Genomic DNA, 11,373 nt, shown 5'->3' on the forward strand with positions numbered 1-11,373 from the left:
GAATGTTAATAACAAATTAAGTTCAAAAAGATACAAATACTGCCAGAATTAGAAAATGGGTTTTCCATAGTGTTGAAAATACATTTCTAGCTATTTCTCAGAAGCTGGTGAAATAAATATTAGGACAGTTATTTGTACAAGGTGAAAAGAATATTCACGGTCAATAAGTTGATCAAAATAAGTTTTTTTTTAATGTCCACTTTTGTGAATATAGTATTGAAATGAAATTATATTGTGTATTTCTAGCGAGTGCATTTTTTTTGTGGTGATTTTAGGTTCAGGATTAAAAGTGTTTTGCAGTGGGGAAAGGGGGAAGAAGGTGTAGCTCTGTTTTATTTCTTCACTGAAATGAGCATCTCCGGTAATAAGGTGAAGGTCAGGTCATCATTGTTCTGAGTAACCCAGAAATATTACATTACCCAAGCGATCCGAGCTTATCACCGATTAGTGTCGGATGTGTTGATTTTACTTCCTCCCCCCTTCCCGACACACTAAATATATTTGTCCAAAAAAAAGGTATTTCAAATTTGAATGGACCTCATTCATCAAAACGAACGGTCACGTGAAACTATTGATAAAACAACGAAAAAAACTGTCACGTGATAACCATTGTTGATTAAAATTAGATCGTAATTTGTATAGAAGAGATAGAGAAGCACGTGACTAACTGCTGTTTGTTTAAGATTGGGGAATGAGGTCAATTGCTAGAACATAGTTGATACTGCAATCATCTAATTAAAAGTATGTTTAGTAGGTATTTCAAATTTCAATTGCTAGAAAATAGTTTATACATGTTGATACTGCAACCATCTAATGAAAAGCATGTTTAGTAGGTATTTCAAATTTCAATTGCTAGAAAATAGTTTATACATGTTAATACTGCAACCATCTAATGAAAAGCATGTTTAGTAGGTATTTCAAATTTAAATTGCTAGAAAATAGTTTATACATGTTGATACTGCAACCATCTAATGAAAAGCGTGTTTAGTAGGTATTTCAAATTTAAATTGCTAGAAAATAGTTTATACATGTTGATACTGCAATCATCTAATCCAAAGCATGTTTAGTAGGTATTTCAAATTTCAATTGCTAGAAAATAGTTTATACATGTTAATACTGCAACCATCTAATGAAAAGCATGTTTAGTAGGTATTTCAAATTTCAATTGCTAGAAAATAGTTTATACATGTTAATACTGCAACCATCTAATGAAAAGCATGTTTAGTAGGTATTTCAAATTTAAATTGCTAGAAAATAGTTTATACATGTTGATACTGCAACCATCTAATGAAAAGCATGTTTAGTAGGTATTTCAAATTTAAATTGCTAGAAAATAGTTTATACATGTTGATACTGCAACCATCTAATGAAAAGCATGTTAAGTAGGTATTTCAAATTTAAATTGCTAGAAAATAGTTTATACATGTTGATACTGCAATCATCTAATCCAAAGCATGTTTAGTAGGTATTTCAAATTTCAATTGCTAGAAAATAGTTTATACATGTTGATACTGCAACCATCTAATGAAAAGCATGTTTAGTAGGTATTTCAAATTTCAATTGCTAGAAAATAGTTTATACATGTTGATACTGCAACCATCTAATCCAAAGCATGTTTAGTAGGTATTTCAAATTTCAATTGTTAGAAAATAGTTTATACATGTTGATACTGCAACCATCTAATCCAAAGCATGTTTAGTAGGTATTTCAAATTTCAATTTCTTAAAAATAGTTTATACATGTTGATACTGCAACCATCTAATTAAAAGCATGTTTAGCCGGGGCTCGTGCACTTAATGAAACGACCAGCGCAGACGAACTTTTTATTGTGGGAGGTCAAGCGAAGCATGTTGATCCCCAGCTGTATCAAGTCGTCGTGACATATTTATTCTTAGTGGCACGGCAAGAAGAAATGACAACACGATGGCTTACATTGCAGTGTTGCATGATGGAACTCTGCCAAAAATATCAGGTTCAGTATCATGAGAGGTTTTGTTTAGCGTGTGATCCTTTTTTTTCCCTTCCTCTAGACCAGCGGTTCTCAACCTTTGTAGCTCTGCGACCTAGAGGCTTAGGGACGTGGAAGGGGTGGGGGCAAAGTGGGATCCATACGGGCGGTGATGCCCCCCCCCCATTCGTTGTGGTACGCAGTATAGGCATATGGAGGTGTTTTTTTTTTCGTCCCTGGTAAAAGTTTGAGAAACACTGATCTACTTTTTATTACTGAGATATGATTTTCATTCTGCGGACAATGGTTATGCTAAATATGTATGTCACAGCTGGGGCTACGTAGAAACGGGAAATACTGCATTCCTCATTAATTTTGGGACTCGAAGACAAGCCTTATTATTACGATTTTCATTGAGGATGCATTTTAGCATGTGTTTCTAATAAATCTCAAAATTGATTCTGTTGGCAAAAGTAATATATATAGGCCTAAATTACAGACGTGCGATATTTATTCTTATAGCGAAAACAGTAGATTAACTAATCCATTTTTCGTTCAAGAAAGCTGCTAACAGTGAATCTGAAACACAGTGGAGCCCCAGAACACAAACGGTTTACTTAGCTGTCGAAAACAAACAGTAGAATGAAACAAGAATACAAGTCACTATTGTGTTTTCAATTATCTATCTAAGGGGACGAAACCCTACATATTTATTCGTATCTGTGAATAATGAAGGATTCGTTAATTTTTCTTATTGATTCATATCTTGTCTATGTTAATGAATAATTGTTTCAGGTTTCAACTTGATCCGTGCATGGGTGTTGGAGAAATAGCGTGTACACACTTTTTACCAGACAGACAGAGTTGATATAAGCTTTGTAAAATTAACATCCCCTAGAGTTAAACAATTTAAAACAAAACCTCTCTACAGTAAGTCTGTAATGGGTATTATGGTCCAAAAGTCATTTTCGTGTTAAGTCAGTACTTTTGGCAGTAGAATAAACCGCTTGGGCACTTAACAAAGGGAGTCAGAGTTCAAATTCCTAATTTAATTCCTTAGTCTATTTTAGTCAAAAGTGTTACGCAGCTTGTACTTTAGAAAGTCGGGGCAAATAGATGTAGGGTCAATGGCGGATAGGCTCCATTCGTAATCCACATTCTTTATGCTTGACTTCCCATTACGGCTGTCTGGGGGGGGGGGTGAGCTATGACGCTTATATAAAAGACATAAAAAAATATTACTTGTGTATGTGTGTGTGTCGTGTGTGTGTATGTTTTTTTATGTAAGGGGAGAACTCTTTATACAGAGGGCCGTAGATTACATAACAAGGTTTGAAACTTTAACTCTTTCTCTCTTAATTGACGATACCATCGTTGATTTGACCTCATTAAATTAAATTAATGTTTGATTTTATAAACTTTATTTTGTGTTATATAAAAAGAGCATGCATTCTCCTTTAAGTCTGGACCAAATTGAAACATTTTCTGATAACAAACGACAAAGCTATTGAAGCCCAATCATAACAGGGGAGTGAAATAGTCATGAGCGAAATGAAGACATCCGTCGAAATGTGGACAAATAAATACGGAGAGAAAGAGGATCTAGTACGTTTGAACAGCTTTATGTTTAAATAAATATATATATAAGGCTTGTCTTAGAGTCCGAAGATTATTGACGAGTGCAGTATTTCATGTGGCTGCGCAGACCAGCTGCGACCTACATATTTTGCCACATCCAGCGCAGACATAACCATTTTCAGCCGGTGGGCTATTTTGATTCTCCCTTTCTCCGTTTTTGCCTGTCCTCGGTAGTGGATTTTATTTTGGTCTCCCAATGTATATCCCGCTGTGTTTTGTAAGTGTGACCTCCAGCTGTCTCGTTCCGAAGCCGTCTACAGCTAGGTGCTCTCCTCTATGTCAGTTAGAGCAAGTTGGTCTGTATAGCGTTTCCGTGGGGCACCTCTGTAAAGCCGACCATCTTTCAGCTCATCAAAAAAGACTGCCTTTAAATACAGTTTCACTAACTAATGATTCAAATATTACATGAAAACAATTTTACAAATTTACCTGAGCAGAAAAAAAGAAAAGTCTTTATATTAACATAATCTCTGTTAAAGTTTTATATCTCTACATTGTATAAAATATAAACAATAAATTACTTTCGATATATGATTCACATACAACTACGATGTAAGAAAACTGGTGTTTCATAAGAGCAAAGAGGTAAATCCATTAAAATATTTCAAAGTCAGATCAGTGTTACGGTTTGATGCCCTTGTGTGCTAACAGCCTTATCGATCATGCGATACAGATACTATAGAAACCCAAAGCCACCGAGATTCGAACTATACGCCTAATTCTGAATAGTTTAGCGCTATATTCCTAGATACACATGCGGCATACCCCCAGGCCTGCTTTATTATATGTAGGTTAACTTAATAATTGAAGCTCTAAAAAGATAAATTACAAAGACTCGTCAGGAGGGGATTCAATAGGAGTTAGTTACTATTTTAAGAATTAAAATCAGTCAAGTCTGACGGGCTAAAAAGTATTATCAAAGGGTCCGCTGCTTATTTTGTTATCACCAAGTTAGCCTTTTAAAATAAGTATCCGTGGCTTATTTCTGGTTCATGCAATAAAAAAATATAATAGTCATATACTCTTTGGTTCACGGTAGACTGAGTAAAAGAAGCAGTTATTAAGGTTACGTTGGAAAAAAAATCACAAGCTAAATGTATGCACATACGTATAAACCATTTCTAATGCGGATCTAAAAATTATGAAATAAAGGGGCGATAGCTAGACAATGGGGGTATTGCAAATCAACTCATATATCTATCTGGTTAAAAGTGCGTACACGTTATTTCTCCAACACCCATTATTGCAGCGGTCCTCAACCCCTTATGCTCGGCGACCCCCCTTACATTCCCCCACTCTGCCGCGACCCCCCCCCCCCCCCGGCCAAACACACTCATACAGCAATAGAAGAGTAGACAATAACAATCTATATTTTCGATGGTCTTAGGCGACCCCTGGCCAATCGTCAATCGATCCCCAAGGGGTCGCGACCCAGAGGTTGAGAACCCCTGCATTATTGGATCAAGCTGAAACTTCGCACAATTATTCATTGACGTAGACAAGACATGTATCAATAAAAAAGCAATCAATTAGTCAATTATTTACTGGTAATTCATTATTTTGTTTTAATAGCAAGAAGCAAAACTAATACTTCAGTATTCAAATATATGACTGAATTTGTTGGGTTTAATCCCGTTAAATAATCGCTAACACCATTTATCCCTCACGCATTCTCCGATCAAGTTGATACTTTAAACAATCATTTACTGTACTTAACAGAACACGAATCAATAAACAAAAATACTTAATTCGAAAATTAATTAATGGTAATTAATTATTTTGTTTGATATCGAATAAGGGAAATAGATTGTACATTATTATTAGATTTAGTATTAAGGACGGAGTTCCTGCCATTTAGATAAACCTTTTTCAAAAAATATTCTTTATATAAACTCTTTCTGCCTTAGATTCTTTAAATTTTCTATAAGGTTTTCTTTCTGTTTATAAAGTTTCTTTAATCTATTATTAAACCAGAATTTATTTATTTTGTCTGTAATGTATCCAGTTGGAACGTGATTTTCCATAATGTTTTAAGATAGTTTTTAATGAAATTCCAGAGGTCATCGACTGGTTGGTTAATGTCTCTTTCTGATAAGAATGTTTGTTGAAAGTTTAATGCAGTTTGGTGTAGTTGTGTTAGGTTGCATTTGTTCCAGAGTAAGATTTCTCTTTTGAGTTTTATATTGGCTACTGCTTTTATCTGACAGCGAATTTTAATGATGTGGTCTGATAGACCAGGGATAATATCATAATCAACTACTAATCCAGGTCTGTTGGTTAAGAAGAGATCTAATGTGTTGTTTAATCTAGTTGGTTTTTTAATGATTTGATCTAAACTTAGGTTGTGTAAAGTTTCTATGCAAAGCTCACCTATGTTCTTAAGGTTTTGGTGTTTATCTATAGTTAATGTTTTCCAATTTATTTCAGGTAGGTTGAAATCACCCATAATAATAAACTGCATTTTTATTTTTCATTAGTGAGATGCAGAAATATAAATGAGACTCCTCCAGCAATGCTAACAAGATCGACCAACATATGATCCTGGTAATACCAAATTAAAATCAGTCAAGTATGACAGGCTAAAAAGTGTTATCAAACGGTCCACCGCTTATTTTAAAAAACTGTAGAATCACCAGGCTAGTATTTATAAAAAGAAGTGTCCTTGTCCGAAATTTGGTTTATATATTTAAAAACTAAAACTAGAAATTGGAAACTAAGACTAGAGACCCTTTCTCCTTATTCCGATCTGAGAGTAATAACTGCATTGTGGTGGCTGATTGCAAACAATCCGCCCTTGAACAATGCCATCATCATGGCTGCCTGGTCGTGCGGTTTGCGCGCTGGACTGTCGTTCGGATTTATCGACGGTCGAGGGTTCAAACCCTGCCCGCTCCCATCCCCCGTCGTCCTGCGGGAGGTTTAGACTAGGAAGTAAACTATCTTCAACTCTGAAGGAACATCCGAAACATGTAAAACATTTTACAAACAAACATTTATCATAATGTGCTGATGTAACGAGACATCAAATAGTTTAATCTTACACTCGATCACTTAACCCTTAAATTGCTGGGCTTTTTTTTTTACTAGGAGTGCATAGAAATTGGATTTACAATGCTAGTGTTTAGAGGCTAAACTAACACACGCGTCTAAAGGGTTAAGTATATCATTGATCCAAAACGATTGTAGAAAAGGGAAAGAAAAAAAAATCAAAACAGCGCTTAGATTAAAACGCACTAAAAAGTAGAAAAAAGAACAGACTACGTTGGGCAGGTCACCTGGAAAGAATGTTATTAAAACTGTAGATTCCCGAAGTTAGTTTTTAAAAAAAAACAACTTGTCCTTGTTCGAAATTTGGTTACAGGCAAAAACCAAAAGGCAGACGACCCAAAGGCAGACACCGTACGCGATGTATTGATGATGTGGAGGCAGATCTACAACAGTTGGGCGTTGAGACGACAGGCCAGGTGAGATCTAAATGGAGGGATGTGTTGAAGCAGGCCAGTGCCCTCCATGGGATGTAGCGCCACTGGGATGGATGGATGGATGGATGGATGGATGGAAAAAGTCGAAAATAAATTTAAGCGTTCAGTGTGAATTTAACTTACACTCATACTAAACACACTCAAAGCTTTTTATTTTATTGTATTTTAATTTATATATTAGGTAAATGTTGTTTAAATTTATTTATTTAGTTGTTTGTTTTTTTTTACATTTTATTATTTTTGGATACAAACTAAAAAAGCTCAATATTGTGTGTGATCTTTTTAAGCATGTGGTATTAGAAGAGTTTGATTATCACATCCCTTTTTTTTTCAGATCATGTGATATCAACAACTTTGTTTTGTTTTTTTTTTTCAAAATTATAAGCAACATCTTCTTTGTCAAAGTCTGTGTTTGAATAGAGACGGGTAAAGATGCTAGTAGAAGTTATGGAGCCAATATCGGCGCTTGAACATAGCGGCATAAGGAAATTTAGCCCAACAGTTTTGCTATTAATAATAATAATAATAATGATCTTTATTGTCAGTAATTAAATTTGTTTTACAATTTGTGTATTACACCAACCAAAACATTATAACTATAAAAAAACAAAATGTACATTTACACCAGACTCACTCATACTTTACATATGAAATGTTTTTCTCAGATTATTTCTATTTAATGATTTGATTGCCAGGGGAACAAAAGAGTGTTTGTGTCTGTTTGTCTTTGCTATCGGTGTCTTGTATCTCTTTTGTGATGGTAAAATCACAAAATCCTGACCCAGAGGGTGATTATTTATTTCTTTATTGCCAATAACTTTACCAGCAGCATTTAGGATTCTATGAAGTTTATTTTTATTTTTAATGCTCACATTGCAATACCAGTCATATTAAAACGTAAAATATTGCAGATGTGAGCGTGATAAAACATAGCCAAGCCTTTCACTAACATTAAATGAGGACAGTTTTCTCAGTGGGGCTAATCTTTGCTGCCCATTTTTTTGCTGATAAAATCAGTATTTGCAGTAAAATTTAGTTTATTGTCTAGGATAGTAGGCCTACCAAGGTATTTAAAGGTTTGCACTATTTCAATAGTTTCTCCAACTACAGAAACAATATCATTTTCCTTCTTTTCCCTACAAATAAAAAGTTTGAGAACCTCTGGGCTAGCGAACTAAATTCTAGATCCAACAACGGTTTATAAAAGAACTTTCGGTAATTTCCGAGAGTAAGGCATTATTGATTTTATTGAGTTTCAATAAATTAATTTTCAGAACAATTTTGGGGAGTGTCCTCTCTTAAGACTAGAGCTAAAGGCCTATCATTGGAATATTGCAAAGTGTAATAGGTTTATAGTTTTTACATTCGCTAAACCAGGATTCTTTCCCGTGGGGGGGGGGGGGGAAGATTTTGAAAAAAAAAATTCCATTGTTTTTTTATTCTAACATTTATTAGTTATAAAGAGAAAAACAGTCGCTCTAAAATTTGTATAAAGGAGGATTTGTCTTTTAAAAAAGACTTTTTTTTTCATTCATATACTATTGATTAGATTTATATATTCATGCTTAATTAGGAAGTTTTGTCGGACAAGGTGGGTAAAAAAAATCTATCGTTCATTAGTATTTTAGAACAAAGTAATCGCTCTCGCATAAAGTTTTAGAAATTGGCTTTTTAAACAAAAACTTTTTGTTTTGTTACATGTTACAAATTTTAACTGTAGGAAAATAGTTTGCAAATGTTGGCATTGCAATTCTGTAGTTAGATATTCTTTCTAGTCCGGACATGAGAGCTTAATAAAACGCAACCTTTATATCGCATGAATTGAAGCGAAATATGTGGCAGTCAGGTCTAGGTCGTGTTTTATGTCATGTCATTGCACTTAACACATTTATTCGAGCCGTGGTGGTGGCAAGGTTGGCAAGACATGGCAACACGGCGGCTTACATTGCCTTACATAAGGTCACATGACCTTGATCATTCAGCGCCAACAAAATAAGCACGGTCATTGCTGAGAGAATTCTTTTTTGTTCGTCTATTAATTCTTTCTTTTACAAAGAGGTGTCCCTAAGGATGGCGTGGCCTGGTTTGCGTATGGTGTCGAATATACCCCCTCCCCCTCCTAGATACACTTTCTTAAAAAAAAAACAAAAAAAAACTTTACTTAAAATTTGTCGTATTTTATTTCTTTGTAACTGATGCGTACACAGCTAATGAGCGCCGACTCCTGTTGCTTTTAAGCATTGCCATTGAGATCTATCACATACGTGTCATCCTTAAAGGAAATGCCCTACCTAACACATGTCCTCCCTAACACATGTCCTCCCTAACACATGTCCTCCCTAACACATGTCCTCTCTGACACATGCCCTCCCTAACACATGTCCTACCTAAGACATGTCCTCCATAACACATATCCTCCCTAACACATATCCTCCTTAACACATGTCCTCTCTAACACATGTCCTCCCTAACTTATATCCTCCCTAACACATGTCCTCCTTAACACATGTCCTCTCTAACACATGTCATCTCTAACACATGCTCTCCCCAACACATGCCTTCCCCAACACATGTCCTCCTTAACACATGGTCTCCCTAACACATGTTCTCCCTAACACATGTCCTCCCTAACACATGTCCTCCTTAGCACATGTTTTCCTTAACATGTCCTCCCTAACACCTGCCCACCTAACACCTGCCCACCTAACACATGCCCACCTAACACATGCCCACCTAACACATGCCCACCTAACACATGCCCACCTAACACATGCCCTCCCTAACACATGTCCTACCTAACACATGTCCTACCTAACACATGTCCTCCAGATGACCTTATCGTTTTCTGCTCTATAGATCGCAAGGTCAGAAAGGGCACTATACTTTTCTGTTTACTATACCTCCATCTAACAATAAAGAAATAAGTAACTAAAATAAATTCATTGCTTAGTCTTTTAACGAGTCCATAAACGTTTTATAATGTGTGCTTTTTTTTGTGACACTACAGCACCGTAACAATCAAAGCATAGCGGCCAAATGTCAAAGCAACTGAATACCAGTGTACCTACACAAAACTTAGCTGAATTCGTTTTGTAATCGAAGTTAAAAAGAAAGGGTTTTAGGCCACCCTGAATTAAAACTGTTATCTGAATTAGACATGGTAAACAAGCAAAATTAAAAATATAATTTCAACAAAAAAAAAAGAATAAATAAGGAAAAGTTTCCAATAATCAATGTCATATCTCAATAAAAGAAGTTTTATCTCCCTTTTTCTATATAATACGAAGTTAATTAGTTACGACTAATTGATTAACTAAATAGCTTTTTCAAAAATTTGATTTATGTATTGTCATTGACTATGAATTCGTGCACATAGTTTCAACTTGATTCGAGAGTGGGTAGAAGGAGGAAGAGAATCCTCCCCAACAGTAGTGGCATAGCTAAGGGGGAGGAGGGGGGAGCATTTGAAATGAGTGTTTTTTTTAAATATTAAATTAAAGATTAAATATTTCGCAAAATGCAGGGGCCCCAAAAGAGGTCAAGCCCCATGTCCGACAGACAGAATAAGCTAATTTGAGTTTTGTACAAATGTAAACATGTTATGTACTTTATTGACGTCCTAAAATGTAACCCGAACGTCTTACACAAAGGCTGTGTTTGGAACACGGGACCCCACTGAGGACAGACAAAAGCACATACCACATCAACTAGGCATCTACATGTTACAAAAGCTTACTTTAGACTTAGGTCCTCCCGCGCCGTTGGGCGCATTGGACGGCGATCTTTCTCCACAAAGATCTGTCACTGGCAATGTCTGAAGCCTCCTCCCACTGTTCTGAGGTCCTCCATGAAGGTGTGTCGCCAAGTAATACGAGGACGTCCCTGTTTGCGCTTTCCTCGTTTTGGCTTCCATGTTATCGCAACTCTTGGTGTGAGTAATTCATTTTGTCGTAGAACATGTCCCGCAAACCTCATGCGACGCTCAGTCACAACCTCACTAACTGTTCGACTCCCAGTTCAGCATAGGATTTCCTTGTTTGAGACCCGATCTGTGTAACTGACTCCCAAAATCCGTCTTAGCCATTTTTGTTGAGCCACATTTTGTCTCTTCTCAATTTTGACGATGACTTCCATGTCTCACATGCATATGTTGCTGTTGGGATGACGATTGTGTTGAGAAAGTGTATTTCTGTCTCGAGTCCAATAGCTTGGGTTGTCCAAATAGGCTGCTGCCTTTGGAAAATGCTCTCTGCATATTTGGCACGCTACATCATGGTAGGCACCCCCATCATTTGTTATGATGCT

Source organism: Biomphalaria glabrata, chromosome 16 (assembly GCF_947242115.1).
Source record: "Biomphalaria glabrata chromosome 16, xgBioGlab47.1, whole genome shotgun sequence".
Classification (NCBI taxonomy): domain Eukaryota; kingdom Metazoa; phylum Mollusca; class Gastropoda; family Planorbidae; genus Biomphalaria; species Biomphalaria glabrata.